The following is a 14,357-nucleotide window of genomic DNA, read 5'->3' as shown; positions in this document are numbered from 1 at the left end:
TCTGGGTCATTCACCACTGCTAATCAGTGCTACAATGAATATGCTCTCTGTGTAAATTGTGATATGATTAGGTATCCATGATTGGCATATTTGGTTTACTGGGCAGTCAATAGTAAAGTGCACGGTGTGTGCCAGGGCCTGTAAATCAAATGCTACTAGTAGGCTTGTAGCACTGGTTGTGCCACCCATATGAGTAGCCTTGTAAATGTAACTCAGACCTACCACTGTAGTGTCTGTGTGCGCAGCTGTGAACTGCCATGTTGGCCAGGTCCAAGCCTTCCCTTTGCTTACATGTCAGGCACCCCTATGGTAGGACTATGGTACCCTCATGAGCAGGGTGAAGTGTATGTGAAAGGTTGGACATGTACTTGGGTGTGTAACATGTCCTATAGTTAAATACACTCTTTTTCATTTTTCAAACTTGCAAGGCTACCTGTCCCACAGGCTTATAATGGGGTTGCACGGTTCCATGTTTACATGGGTAACTTTCCATAGGGACAAAATAAGAGTATCATGTTCTCTCTGAACTCAGAATTTAATAACACACCTTTTGGTAAAGGTGGTTTTTGAATCCTGTGTTTGAAAATGGCACTTTTAGAAAGTGAGCATTTTCTTTCTTCACTGTTCAGTGTGCCTTTGGCTGCTTGTGTATTGAGCGTCTGGTGTGTGGATGACAGGAGCTGAAATGTGCATTCACTCTAGACAGTCCCTGAGAGGGGTTGAGTGGTGCCCTGCCTTGCCTGGGTGACTCATCGCAGAGCTAAATAGGCCTTCTCTGCACTTTAGAGTGGTGGGAGGAATGCTACATGCACCTGAATAGGCTTGGACAATGCTGACTTTGCCCCCTGTGGTCAAGCCGCACCAGTGAACGCAGAAATGGTTTGGACTGTGTACAGAGACCCTTGCTGCAAAGACATCAAGGACATTTTGAGGTATAGGTATGTGACCTAAAACCCCCTTCAAGGAACAAGAGGACCCTGCCATGAAGTACTCTGTGAGGTGCCCTATCTTTCCTGAGTGAGTGGTGGGTTGGCCTGCATTTTCTGCTTCTGTCTGTGGTGCAGGAAAATAATGGACTCTTTTTACCCCGCTGTGGTATCCTGCGTGTGATGGACTCTCCAAAGGCCTGTGCATGCTGGCATCCTGTTTTGAGAAACTCAGGGACATCAACGTTTCCATTGGCCTCCTCCTTTGCTAAAGAAGTACAGGGGGCTGTTGTCTGCTGGAACCCCTATGTTGGAGGAGCTTCCAGGCGCTTTATTGATGAGAAGTCTCCTGGTGTTGTTACTCAGACCAGACTTGCCTGGGATTTATTCACTGGCAAGTCTTCCTTCTGGTGTTTTATTTATTTTTGTATTGGTCCTTTTTCACTACTTAAAACTTCCCTGAGTGCATGGTTTCGAAAAGTACCTGCAGCTCTGCCGTATTCTTGGGTGGCATAGTGGCAAAAGAGCGATGGATTTAACCCAGATCTTTTTATTGGGGGGGGTGTTTGCATTGTAAGCATTCCGTCCATCATTTGTTTGCTGTAACACTTTTTGCCCTAAGTGGGATGGGTATGCCCAGACATCGGTCCCTTGCTCACTGTGCCACTGGATTCAAGCTAGCCTGGCTGAAGAAGGGTGACATACCCTGAAAATGGTCACAGAATGCTTGTTTCTGTTCCAGGGAGGACCTGGCCTGGCAGTTCGGTCTGGACTGTTCTAATGGTGCACAGGGTCAAGACTGATTTGCATATGGCTAGGTTCAAACTGGGGTGGCGTAGTGGGCAAAAGAACGATGGATTTAACCCACATCTTTTGACTGGGGGAGAATGTTTGCATTGTCAGCATTCCATCCATCATTTGTTTGCTGTACCACTTTTCGCCCTAAATAGGATAGGTATGCCCAGACGTGGGCCCCTTGCTCACTGTATCACTGGATTCAAGCTAACCTGGCTGAAGAAGGGTGACATACCCTGAAACCAGTCCCAGGATGCTTATTTCTGGTCCAGGGAGGACCTGGCCTGGCAGCTCGGTCTGGACTGTTCCCATGGGGCACTGGGTCAAGACTGATTTGCATATGGCTTTGTCCAAACTGGGGTAGCGTAGTGGGCAAAATAACGATGGTTTTAACCCAGATCGTTTGCCTGGGGAGAATGATTGCATTGTCAGCATTCCATCCGTCATTTAATTGCTGTAACACTATATACATTTTAAGCATAAAATAATATTTATAGAACTATAAGTAATACGTGCATTTTAAGCAGGCCTATAAGCATAGCAATATATTTAAAAAACATAAGGAGTGTATACATTTGTACACAGAAATGCACATACCTCAATGCATACAAATAATCAAATTATCCATGTTACATACATAAGCATATACTACGCATTTTTGTTTTGAGTTTGGTGGTCATGTTAGGAAAGAGCCAACTCTTGGGGTGTCTTATGAAGATAAGACAGTTATCTATGGATTCTATGTTTGGTGGAGAATAAAAGGTAAAGGGTATAAATCACACCCTTCTCTGGTACCTCTATGTATATAAAAATAAGGGGACAAATATCCATTCACAATAATACTGGCACAAGGATCAGAACATATTACCTTTATAAATAAAATACATTTAGGACCAAAAGACTGGAAAGTTGTAAACATAAATTGACAGTTAATGTGATCAAAAGCCTTTTCGGCATCAAGCGATAAAGCCGCAGGGGGAAAATAATATTTTTTACCCAATGTAATAATGTTAGAGAACATTCTAGCATTATGTGCTGCAAGCCTACCCGTGACAAAAACGGATTGGTCAGAGTTAACAAGCATGGGAACAATGTTTTCAAGGCAAGATGGTAAACTTTTAGCAAATATTTTGCAGTTGTATTTAATTATTATAATAGGATGCTAATTGTTGAAAAATACCTAATCTTTGTCTGGTTTGAGAATAATATTAATCAATGCTTCCAGAAAAGATCCAGTGACTTTAGTGTTTGGAATAAAGGAGTTATACAGTTCTAACAATTTAGGAGCAAAAACATAAGAGAAAGAAGTAAGGCATTCAATCAAAAAACACCAGGATGAGGGGATTTAGCTTGTTTTAAGGATTTTATATCATCTATAATCTCCTGTAAAGTAATGTCTGCTTCTAATAATTTAAATGTATCTAGAAGGGAAGGAGATTTAGGAATATTATTTAAAAAAAAGCATGCATGTTGTGTTTGAGAGGGTTAGTATCATCTGAATATAATGATTGATAATATTCTTGGAAAGTTTTAGAAATATCAACATCACAGAATGCAACTTTGTTACTGAGTTCATTATATATTGGCCCAATATTTATGCATTCAGATTACATTTTTAAATAATTGGGCAACATGTTGCCACTTTATTTTGGCCTCTGTGATATTTTGATTCAAGTTTAATGGGAATATTACAGGCATCAATGGCGGTGAGTTTGTTTCAGGTAGATTTAGCTTCTGAAGGAGATTTAGAGGTCAAATAAGTGTGTTCCAATATTTTGATTTGTTGTAGTGAGGCAAGGTAGTGGGTATGTGTTAATTGTTTTCTTTTTATAGTATAGGCAATTGTAAAGGCTTGAAAAGAGAAATTTTAAGCATCCCAAATATTAGGAGTGAATGTTGCAAGGCTTGATTCAATTTAAAAAATCATTGAAAGAGGCAGTTGCTTCTGTGATAAACTATTACCAAATAAAAGAGAGGTAACATATTTCCAGTGACCAGTTTTAAGATAGGTAAGAGATCAATCAAAAGAGGACAAAACAGAAGGATGTTTTAATTAAAAATGGAACCAATTTCTGAGGAAGAAATGGAGGGAACTAAGGGCTTAGTAACTAAGACATAATTAATTCTGTATGTGGTAGAACGCACATTAGAGAAAGACGTAAATTCGCAAGTGTCAGGATTACAGGCTTTCCAGACAACAAATAATGGACGCAGTAAAGAGGTTTAACAACTGGTTAAAGTCTCCTGCAACAATAATGTGGGAGTATCAATAGAGGCCATTTGGATTTTGATGTAATTCCAAAAATCAGGGTCAAGTGTAACAGGAATATAACTATTGATTAAAGAAGTGTATTCATTATGGATTACAACTGTAACCAATACTCATCCTTCATTAGTGTCACATTGAGTTGATACAATCTGCACGTGTAACGATTTACTAAAAAGGATAGCAACACCGCCTTTACGGTAAATTGCAGGAGAATAAACAACTTGTTATACCCATTGACAAGTTCATTTAAGTGATTCAATATCATTACAGTGAGTTTCTTGTAAAAAGGTTTCATGTGGATTGAATTTAGACAAGTGAGAAAGTACCTTTTGCCTGTTGATGGGATGCCCCAGACAACAAACTAGTACCACAAGTCATAAACAAGCATGTAGAATACCATAACAAATGTTCAATTGTCTCATCTGCGGATGAAGAGCAAGAAATCATTTTCATTCAGCATTTGTAGCGTTAGAAAGGTCTTCAGATATGAAGATGTTGTCACCAGACCAGGTGAGACAACATTTTTTTGGGGCTGGCCTTGGAACTTGCATCAGATTAGCAAATTCTAAAAATAACATAATAATACCAATACCTCCAAGTCTAGTAGCCTGGGGTTGAGGGCAACCCAGAAGGTGACCTCTCGGAATAGTTAGAGGTGTCGCATTTTAGAGACCCAGCAACTCATGAAAAACTGTCTCCAGGAAAAGAAGAAGATGAGGACACTCTAAGCTTTCTAGCAAACAATGTAAACAGAGAATATTGCAACTATTTCTGTTTTCAAGGTCTTCGGTGTGTAACTTGAGTTTTTGAATTTCCTTCTCAAGCAGTCGAATCAGAGAATGGTGACATCTAGGAAGTCACTTATGCGTTGTTCCATATCAAACATCTTACTTTCCATAGCTATCCATCGATCCTCAATTTGGTGAATCTTTTCATGGTGGCATTCATGAACGGTTTCAGACCTCTCACCTCATCCAAAAAGTGCTTAAAACAGGATTACGCAAAGAGAGAAGAGATAATGGAGTATCATTTCTTGCTCTTTTAGTTTTTGTGCAAGATGAGGAGGGTTTTGAAGTAGCGAGAAAGTCGTTGGTCATTTTAGTGTAATGTAGAGGACCATGAGAGATATTTTGGATTGGCCTGAGTTTGCCCATGCACTGTAACCGCTAGAATGGTGAAGTGAAGTGTCTACAAGATGTAAGTGTATAGTGATAGACCAAAGTTCAGTGCAGAAACTGTAACCACATGAATGAATAAGGCACTTAACTGAATACGATGAAATTATAGAGGTATAACAAATGGATGCAGTAGATGAGGCAGCCACAGAAGGTAAAGAGAAAAGTTCATTCAGGAAGAAGATCACTCCATATATATTTGTATAATAAGTAAAATCCATACTAATATTATAACGAGAGAGCCCAAACTTTTGAGGCGGGTAATCTAAGTAACCACAGCACCAATCACAACACCCAATAAAGCGTTGGAAAGGGCAGTTGCAGGAGAAGGACATAGGCTATGCAGACGGCCACCATATACATTTTTATTTAAAATTGTTTTTATTAACTTTTCAAGATACAGTGGTGTTCATCACAATCATACAGTGCAAGACATACAATTGTACCATAGGACACCATATACATTTAAAAGGTAAAAGAACCGTGCCAGCAAAGTAGTCCCTTGTGGGCGTGTCTGTCTTGTGCTGTGGGCGTGTGCTGTGGGAGTGACTAACACTGGGGGCGTGTGGTACGGCCATCACATCGTGGGCTGGGGGCGTGTGCTTGGGGCGTGACAAACGCTGGTGGCGTGTGTCCGCCCTTCATGCCATGTGAGTCAAACATGCAAGCGCCAATTACGTTGCTGCGCAGCATCAAGGGGCACTCTGGGGGCGTGAGAAACGCTGGGGGCGTGTGTCCGGCCTTCATGCCATGTGAACGCAATTGCGCCGCATCAAGGGGCACGCTGGGGGCGTGAGAAACGCTGGGGGCGTGTGCTACGTTCCGCCCTTCATGCCATGTGGGTCGTACATTAATCAGAAGATCGTCTGCTGTGGCCGTGTGCTGGGGGCATGACAAACGCGTTCAGCTGGAGGCCTGGTGAGTAACATTACTGCAGCCTCTCCTGCGCACTGTTACTGAACTCTCTCATTCACCGAAATTCGACGCGCCTGCTACCATCAACCAGGGCTCTAGCCGGGCTCAGGTGGCGGATCAGTACACTAATTACACGCGCCTGATAACATCAACCAGGGCTGCAGCTGGGCCTCAAGTAGGGGAACACGTGCCTTCTAACATCAACAGGCCTGCATCTGGGCCTCAAACGGGGGAACACGAAAATGAGCGTGTCTGCGGGGACAATTACTGCAGCCTCTCCTACTCTCTGTCACTGAACTCTCTCATTAAATGGATTTGCCCACAGCTGATAACTCTCTCATTCAACGACATTACACGCGCCTGCTAACATCAACCAGGGCTGTAGCCGGGCTCAGGCGGCGGATCACTACACCAATTACACGTGCCTGCTAACATCAACCAGGGCTACAGCTGGCCCTTCTCCATCACTATTCTAATGGAACAAAAAATGTTGTCTACCGCGAGATTGCCCTTGCCAAATGCACACATTACACACATTCTATTTCATACCCGGACAACGTCGGAACGGGCTGCTAGTAGTATTATATAGGTAATAAAATCTAAGTGGCACATGTATGAAAATAATGATGTTTAAAGCGAACGCAACAAGCAATAAGCGGCAAGCAAACAAAATGGTGGCCGTTCAGGAAAGAAGTCTGTCAGAGTAGGTCAGGGGCAGTAAAAAAAAAAAGCACAGTAGCCCTTGTGAAATGGGACAAAAAGGGCATATTCCAGGATATTATTATTATTATTATTATTATATTTAATTTTATACAGCGCGCAGCTACCCGGAGCTTTCCCGGCGCTAACCAGAAAAGAGAGGACAGTTAATTGCGGAAAAAGATCTCTAAAGAATCTAGGGGGTCTAAAGGTTGAATAACCAGGTCTTAAGGTCTCTACGGAACCTAAGATAGCAGGATTCCGAATGTAGGGAGAAAGGTAATGCATTCCACAGGGAAGGGGCCAAGTAAGCAAATGAGCGACCGCCCATTCTGGCTCTCCTGATGCGAGGGACCTGATACATTTCTTGGGTTGACGAACGGAGAGTACGGGGGGACAGTATTGATGAACCAGAGTTCTTAGGTAGAAAGGAGCAATGCCTGACTTAATGCGATGCATGAAACAAAGGGCCTTGAATTTAGAACGGTTTTCAATGCGGAGCCAATGAAGGCTGCGCAGAGAGGCCGAGGTGGGAGAGGTTCTGGGAAGATTACAAAGTAATCAAACGTCCATATTTTGAACTGTCTGAAGTTTGCGCGTTACCTCCTTGCATGCACCCAGAAAAAGGATATTCCCATAGTCCAGCCGAGAAGTAATTAACGCCTGGACTACGGTTCTCTGGGTGTCATGGGGAAGCATCCATATCATTTTTCTCAGCCACCTGATGATGGTAATACAGGTGGCCGAGACTTTGATCACATGTTGCCTCATCGACAGCTGATCATCAAATACGATGCCTAGGTTGCGAGCTGTCTTGGAGGGAACAGGTAGGGAGCCCAACTGCTGTGGCCAATGGTGGGGACCCCAGAGTGTGGTATTGGGGCCAAACAAAAGCAGCTCGGTCTTGTCCCATTTAGTTTCATTTTGTTGTCATGCATCCAACTAGCTATGTTATTAAGACCAGAGTAAAGAGATGAAGTGGAGGAGTTTTGACCTGTGGAGAGTGAAAAGATGATCTGAGTATCATCGGCGTAGGAGTAGATAACGAGTCCGGCTTGCTCTGCAATGGTGGCAAGGGGTCTAACATATAAGTTAAAGAATAGAGGGCTCAAAATAGAGCCCTGAGGGACACCACGGGTGGAGTGATGAATTTTAGAGGCTGAGAAAGGGGAAAAAACTTGGAACGTACGGTCAGAAAGATAGCTGGCCACCCAACTGAGCACTGAACCACTGATGCCGATGGATTTTATGGCAGTAAGAAGGATGGAATGGGAAACAGTGTCGAACGTGGCACTCAAATCCAGTAGGATGAGTGCCACTGTTTCCCCTTTGTCTACCTGGCATCGAATGGTCTCAGAAACCCCGAGAAGAGTCGACTCGGTCGAGTAGCCAGCCAGACTGGGACTGATGGAGGAAGTTGCCTGCTTCAATGTAAGTGGTGAGCTGTTTATTAATGTGCTTTTCCAAGATGTTTGACCAGATCGGAAGGAGAGAGATGGGACGAAAATTAGCTGGATTATTGGGATCGGCATTAGCTTTCTTTAGTAGAGGCACAATCATCGCGTGTTTCCACGTACTCGGAGCCTTAGCTTCTCTGAGTGAGGCATTGAGGAGTTCTAAGATTAGCGTGAGTGTAGGGAGATCAAGAGTTAGAAGGATTTGGGGGGGCATGGGATCCAAGGGGGAACCAGATTTAATGCAACCCAGGATTTTCTGTAAAGAAGTGATAGTAGGAGGTCCCAAGCCGTCAACTGGGGCGAAGAAAGCGGACACATTTGCGTATTAGTTTCTGATTCATCCAAGGATTCAGACATGTCCAGCTCAGGGGAGGGTGCGGTGTGTGTGTTAACTCCAAAGTTAGCATAGATTGTTTCGATTTGGTCGTGAAAAATTCTGCCAGGGAGTTGCATTGCGTTCCGTCCAGGTATGGAGCTTTGGGCAGGCAAGACATGCCCGATAGTTCTTGCACAGCTTTAAATAAGGCTTTAGGTCGATTCTGAGCATTTAGAATGGTACGATTAACATGCTCCGCCCTGGCCATTTTACAAAGAGAATGGTATTTGGTAAGGGGGTCTTTGTAAGTTTGTTTGGCCCCAGGATCATAGTGCACACGCCATTTACGTTCCAACTTTTTACATATAGATTTCTCAGCTTTTAGTTGTTCAGTAAACCATGGGGCAGGCGGGTGATGAAGGTTGTGTTTAATTTTGCGTAGGGGGAGACAGGTATTGACCGCGGAGGTTAACCAATTATGCAGAGCAGCCGCCTCCTCAGTGTTGGCCATGTTGGTAGGAGGTCTGATGTTCTCGAGACAGGAGTTTAATTTTTTGGGATCTAGATTCTTCCAGTTTCTGCTAGCTCTAGGGAGCGTGGAATTACCAGGGATGTTCGGTGCCCAGTCAGTTTTTATAGAAAAACTAATTATATAGTGATCTGACCAAGGAATGGGCCTGGGAGTATTACAACATATGGTGTCTAAGTTGGAAAAAATAGGATCCAATAAATTTCCTGCCTTGTGAATGGGGCCAGAGTTATGAAGAGAAATATTAAGTGCTGCTAAATCATGTGTGAGATGTGAGCTGGTGGGACAGGATGCATCGTTAAGATGTAAATGAAGGTCTCCAAGGACCAAGAAATTGGTTGAGAGCAAGAGTAGTGGGGCAATGTAAATGACCTACTGGAAATAGAAGTGGGAAGATCCAAACAGAACCGCTGAAGAACATTCAGAGCAGATGAGATGAGCAGCACACTAATTAAAATGGAACCCACACCCCTCATTAGTCATTGTTGCTTGCTTAGTTGCTTAACAGTCATTGTTATCTCAAATACACTTGTTCCCCAAAGTAACTGTAATGTATGCCCTCATCATGCACTGTTAATCATGTTCATATTACATCACTCACAACATGTTCTATGACATCAATGATAACATCATTGAAACATCAGAAATTATATAATTGATGACAACACTGTACATGGCGGGGGGGTGAGTTATAGTTACTTTAGAGCAGTATTTACAGTTACATGCTATAACTATAATTGGTGAATTTCAGTGGGTTGTTCGCATTTAAAATGGTATGTTTGAATTGACATTTTTAACAAAGTATAACCACTTGACCTTTGTTTTGTCAGAGATTAAAATGTTTAGAATCTGTGACATATTTGGCTTTGTAATGTGTAAATCTGTCTCTAAAGCAAAGATTATTTTTTAAATAAAAAAAATCATTTAGTTTATTCTAAAAATCGGTTTGCTGGTGAATAGGTCTGCTGGTTATCTTAACTGTGCCCAAACCGTTTCATTATTTTGTTAATACACTATACATGTATTTATTGCTTCACCTGAAATATATAAAAAATAGATGTTATGACTGATCTATATTTTTGTTAAATTGGGGTGCATTACAGTATTCCACGTTTTAATTTATTGAGGGAAATCCATAGTAGGCACCTGAATATGTTATCATAATGTTCTTCCATTGATTGTCTGGTTGTAACAATTTCATTTAACATGCCAGGCCAAAGTATACATAAAAGTGACTAGAATTAAAGCAACAATATTCTTAACGATTTCTCTACTCCTCTCCTGTGAGTTATGATCCATTACTTCGGGGATCGAGTCTTCTTAGTGTTGCTGTGTGCCTCATTAGTAACATAAATCATGTCATAAAGCTCTTTCGTAATTAGACTTAATGAACAACCAAAACAACATTTAGAACTCAAAGTTAAAAAAAGAATACAAAACACTAAGCATAGATTTGCATTTGAATATGGTTCAAAGTATGAGAAGGAATGACCATATCTACATCACTATAATAAAATTGAAACATAAACACACAACTGCTTTTCTTATTTGCATAATAACTTTGTGTTTAGAATTTGTTCCCCTCAATTCCCCAACCACAGAATAGATAATCAGTTGTTTTTAATGTAGAACTCATTTTCTATTGTTGCAGAATGCTAATTTGTGCTTAATAGAGTGAATTCTCAGTTTATCATATCGGCATTAAATAAAGATCAAAAGAAGAAGGTCCTAAGTTATGCAATGTACTTACGAATGTGGTATTATTATTTGCTAATGTTTTAAATCAAATCATGAGGAGGGAAAATACACACCATATGTTATCTCAAAATGCACCAAATGTGTAACTTGTTTTCGTCTGTATTGGGCTTGGTGGCCGATTTTTGTGCATTTAAATATTCAGGTTCAATATATAGAAATAATTAATTCCATTGCATAGTCCTTCATTTTATTTTATGAAATCAAAAAAGACAAATTTTGTGTAGCATTAAAAATTAATCATATTTCCCTAAGTATGAATAAATTTAATACATTGCCATCAACGATTTAACATACATTATTAACTACATTAACCTTGTGCAAAACCAATGTTATTGTCTGTTGTTAAGGAGTGCACCTAAACCACTCATGCAGTGTATGAGTAGGGAGTAGGCGGGTAGTGCAAATCACCTGTTAATTTTTGTTCCAGACAAAATTTACTCTGGTGCATTACGTGTAAATTTATGAAATTCGAGTAACACTTTTTGGGCAAAACACCTGGAATTACATCATGACACCACATTGCATAATGATGATGTTTGAACAACCTGAAAGTGGCACTTGTGTTTTTCATGCCCTTTTTAGTGCGAAATGGATACTTGTGTCGGAAATTGATGTTGCTAAGAAAAACAGTGAATATTCCAACTATTTTGGGGTGAAAGAAGGTTGTTTCGAAACTTCAGGAAAGTGCTTCTGGTGTTTCAGAACTGGTCAGTGAGCTCATTCTAAATAATGCCAGTATTAAATATCAGTTTACATGCTTGCAGTAAAAACGGTCATTTTGCCTGATGCTACAGATGGCAAGGAAGAAAGGTTAAAGAATGAGATAAAAGAATTTACTCAGGGAATTAGATTTCAATTTGATGAGATAAGATTTAGTGCAAACAAGAATAGGAGCTATGAGTGTGACCGTGGAGCCATGGTTGATATCTGAATGAGACGATGGATTACTTCGAGGCAAATTTGAGAATTGACGAGTTGTGGGTGCCTCAAGTGGTAAAACCAGCGTATAAGACAAAGAAAAAATGATGATTCAGTGGTGGCAAAAGTAAAAAAAAAATCCTTTCAGCACACAAAAGAATGTGTCCAAAGAATTACAAAAGTTATCTGACTTAGGCATACTTTAAAATGCTGAGGCCACTGAGTGAATGGATCCCATTGTAATAGCGGGAAAGTTCAAGGGTGACATGTTATCTCAGCCGAATATTGATGAAATGGTTACAACCTTAGAAGGAACAAAGTATTATATCAAACTTGATTTAACTTCTTCATATCATCAAGAGGAGTTGGAAAGTGAATCATAGAATTTGACAGCAATTGTTACATCTATAGACACCTGTACGTTCAAAGGTATGCCCTTCGGTCTTATCTCTGCTGTTGTTGTTTTTCAGTGATTAATGTTTCAAATATTGCATGATGTAGAACGGGTAAGGTGTTACCAAAATTATCATTCGGGAGTAGTATTGAAGAACATAACTAGAGTGTGAGAACAGTTTTGATGAAATTGACTCAAGCAGGTCTTACACTTCAGAGACAAACGTAAGTTTGAAGTCAAATAAGTAAATTACTTCGGACATCATATTTCTGGTACAGGTATTTCACTAGATAAGTTGGCTAACACAATTCTTAATTTAAAAAGAACTGTGCAACAAAAAAGACAATTTCATTCTTTGAGAATGTTGAATAATGCAATAAGTTCAATGGAAATAATGCTTAAAAAAGAGTTCAGGAAACAAATAGGCACGAAGGTGGATTTTTTGTTTAGGACAATGAATATCAGAACGTTTTTGCATCCATTAAGACCTTTAGACAGCACCTTTGTGGTGTGTTCTTACTTCCATGTTCCAATAAAGTTTTATTGATGTATTGTATTCTGTTACCATAGCTTCTATTTCTCTGTTTAATGTAGAATGTATTATGGCACTTAGAATGCTTTTATGTCATGGTTGGAAGGGAGGGCAGAAGCGGTAGGAGTTGGTGGTTACTGGATGCCTTACTGCAATGCACCAGTGGGTATTTTATTGGTTTGTAAATAAAACCTCTTTTTTTACAAGTTACCAACTCCAGCGCCTCGTTAGAATGGCGACGAGTGGTTTCTACTGACCCAATGTGCAATTTTACTTTTTGTTTCCTGACTTCGTCTTCACAACTTTTCAAAATTCATTTGGATGCCTAGATTTCTACAATTTTCAGCATTACTTTGAGAGGATTTCGCTATCTGAATGTAACTACGTGGTCTTTACAAATCCACATTACGTGAAATTTGCTGGAATCAAGGTACTGTGTTTTACAATTTCTTACTGTTGGTGGCTGAGAGGTGCTGCTCGTACTTTATTTGAATAGGAAGTGCGCTCGAGCGGAACTCTCACATGCTGCAGGAATCTCTGGCTGAAGATTCTGTCTGTAGTTATTGGAGCTGTTTGAAGGCTGGTTTTGATCATTTGTATTTTATTACATTGCAATACTTCACACGCTCCAGCTTAGAGTTCAGTCGAGTGCACTTCAGTGATATGCACACTATTTAAAGTGTTTTATACAGCACTTTAGTGCATGTCAGTGATGTTTAATTTAACTCTCTACTGGGATACACACTTGGGAGTTTATGGAAAGTCTTTCATCAATGTTCTCTTCAATTTTGCATACATTTCAGTGATGTGCACACTCTAAAAATAAATCATATTTTGTTTAGTTAAGTGCACACTTTGGAGAGGAAGTATAATTTGCTGCACTCTACAGTAACATGCACACTATTTATTATAATTCATTTACAGAGAATCAGTTTATAATGGCTGGTTCACAATTGTATAATCAACCTGCCATTTTTTTACAAGTTCCTAGAAAACCCAAATTGTTATGGAAAAAGTGGTTTGATACTTTTGAGAATTAACTATTAGTTATTGATGGTGTCAAGTTTTAGCCTGAGAGGAAAATAGCTATTTTATTTATTTTTTTAGGTACAGCGGCCATTGATATATTTAAAAATGTAACTGCTATTGGTCAATGTGAAGGATGGGACGTCTACAAAGAAGCAACAGCGAGATTACAAAAACAGTTTGTAGATGAGCCTAATGTAATGATAGAATGACATGCTTTCAACAAAAGGAAGCAACATGTGGATGAGTCCACCGAAGACTATGTTGCTGCTCTTAGAGTTTTAGAAGCTAATTGTGATTTTGGATGCTAATATTGATTACTGTATAAGGGATCAATTTGTTTTTAATTGTGAGTCCAAAAAAGTGCAGGAAAGATTATTAGCTTGTTGAAATCCTACATTAGCTGAAGTTCTAGATATTGCTAAAGGTATTGAGATATTTATTCAATCAGCCAGAGCTATTGTCAATGAGGAACTTAATACTTCTTCTAATGTATGTGCTATTCAACCTGCTCAAAGACCATTTAAACCAGGAGTTATTAAAGGTAGTAAACTAAGTTGTTTTAAATGTGGATCGAGGTTGAATCTTGCTAATTTCCCTGATTGTCCTGCGTTAAAAAGAAAATATTTAAAATGTAAAAAGTATGGT

Source organism: Lissotriton helveticus, chromosome 4_1 (genome assembly GCF_964261635.1).
Source record: "Lissotriton helveticus chromosome 4_1, aLisHel1.1, whole genome shotgun sequence".
In the NCBI taxonomy this organism is placed as follows: domain Eukaryota; kingdom Metazoa; phylum Chordata; class Amphibia; order Caudata; family Salamandridae; genus Lissotriton; species Lissotriton helveticus.
The sequence above is the reverse complement of the archived record's forward strand: the minus strand, read 5'-3'. Positions refer to the sequence as shown.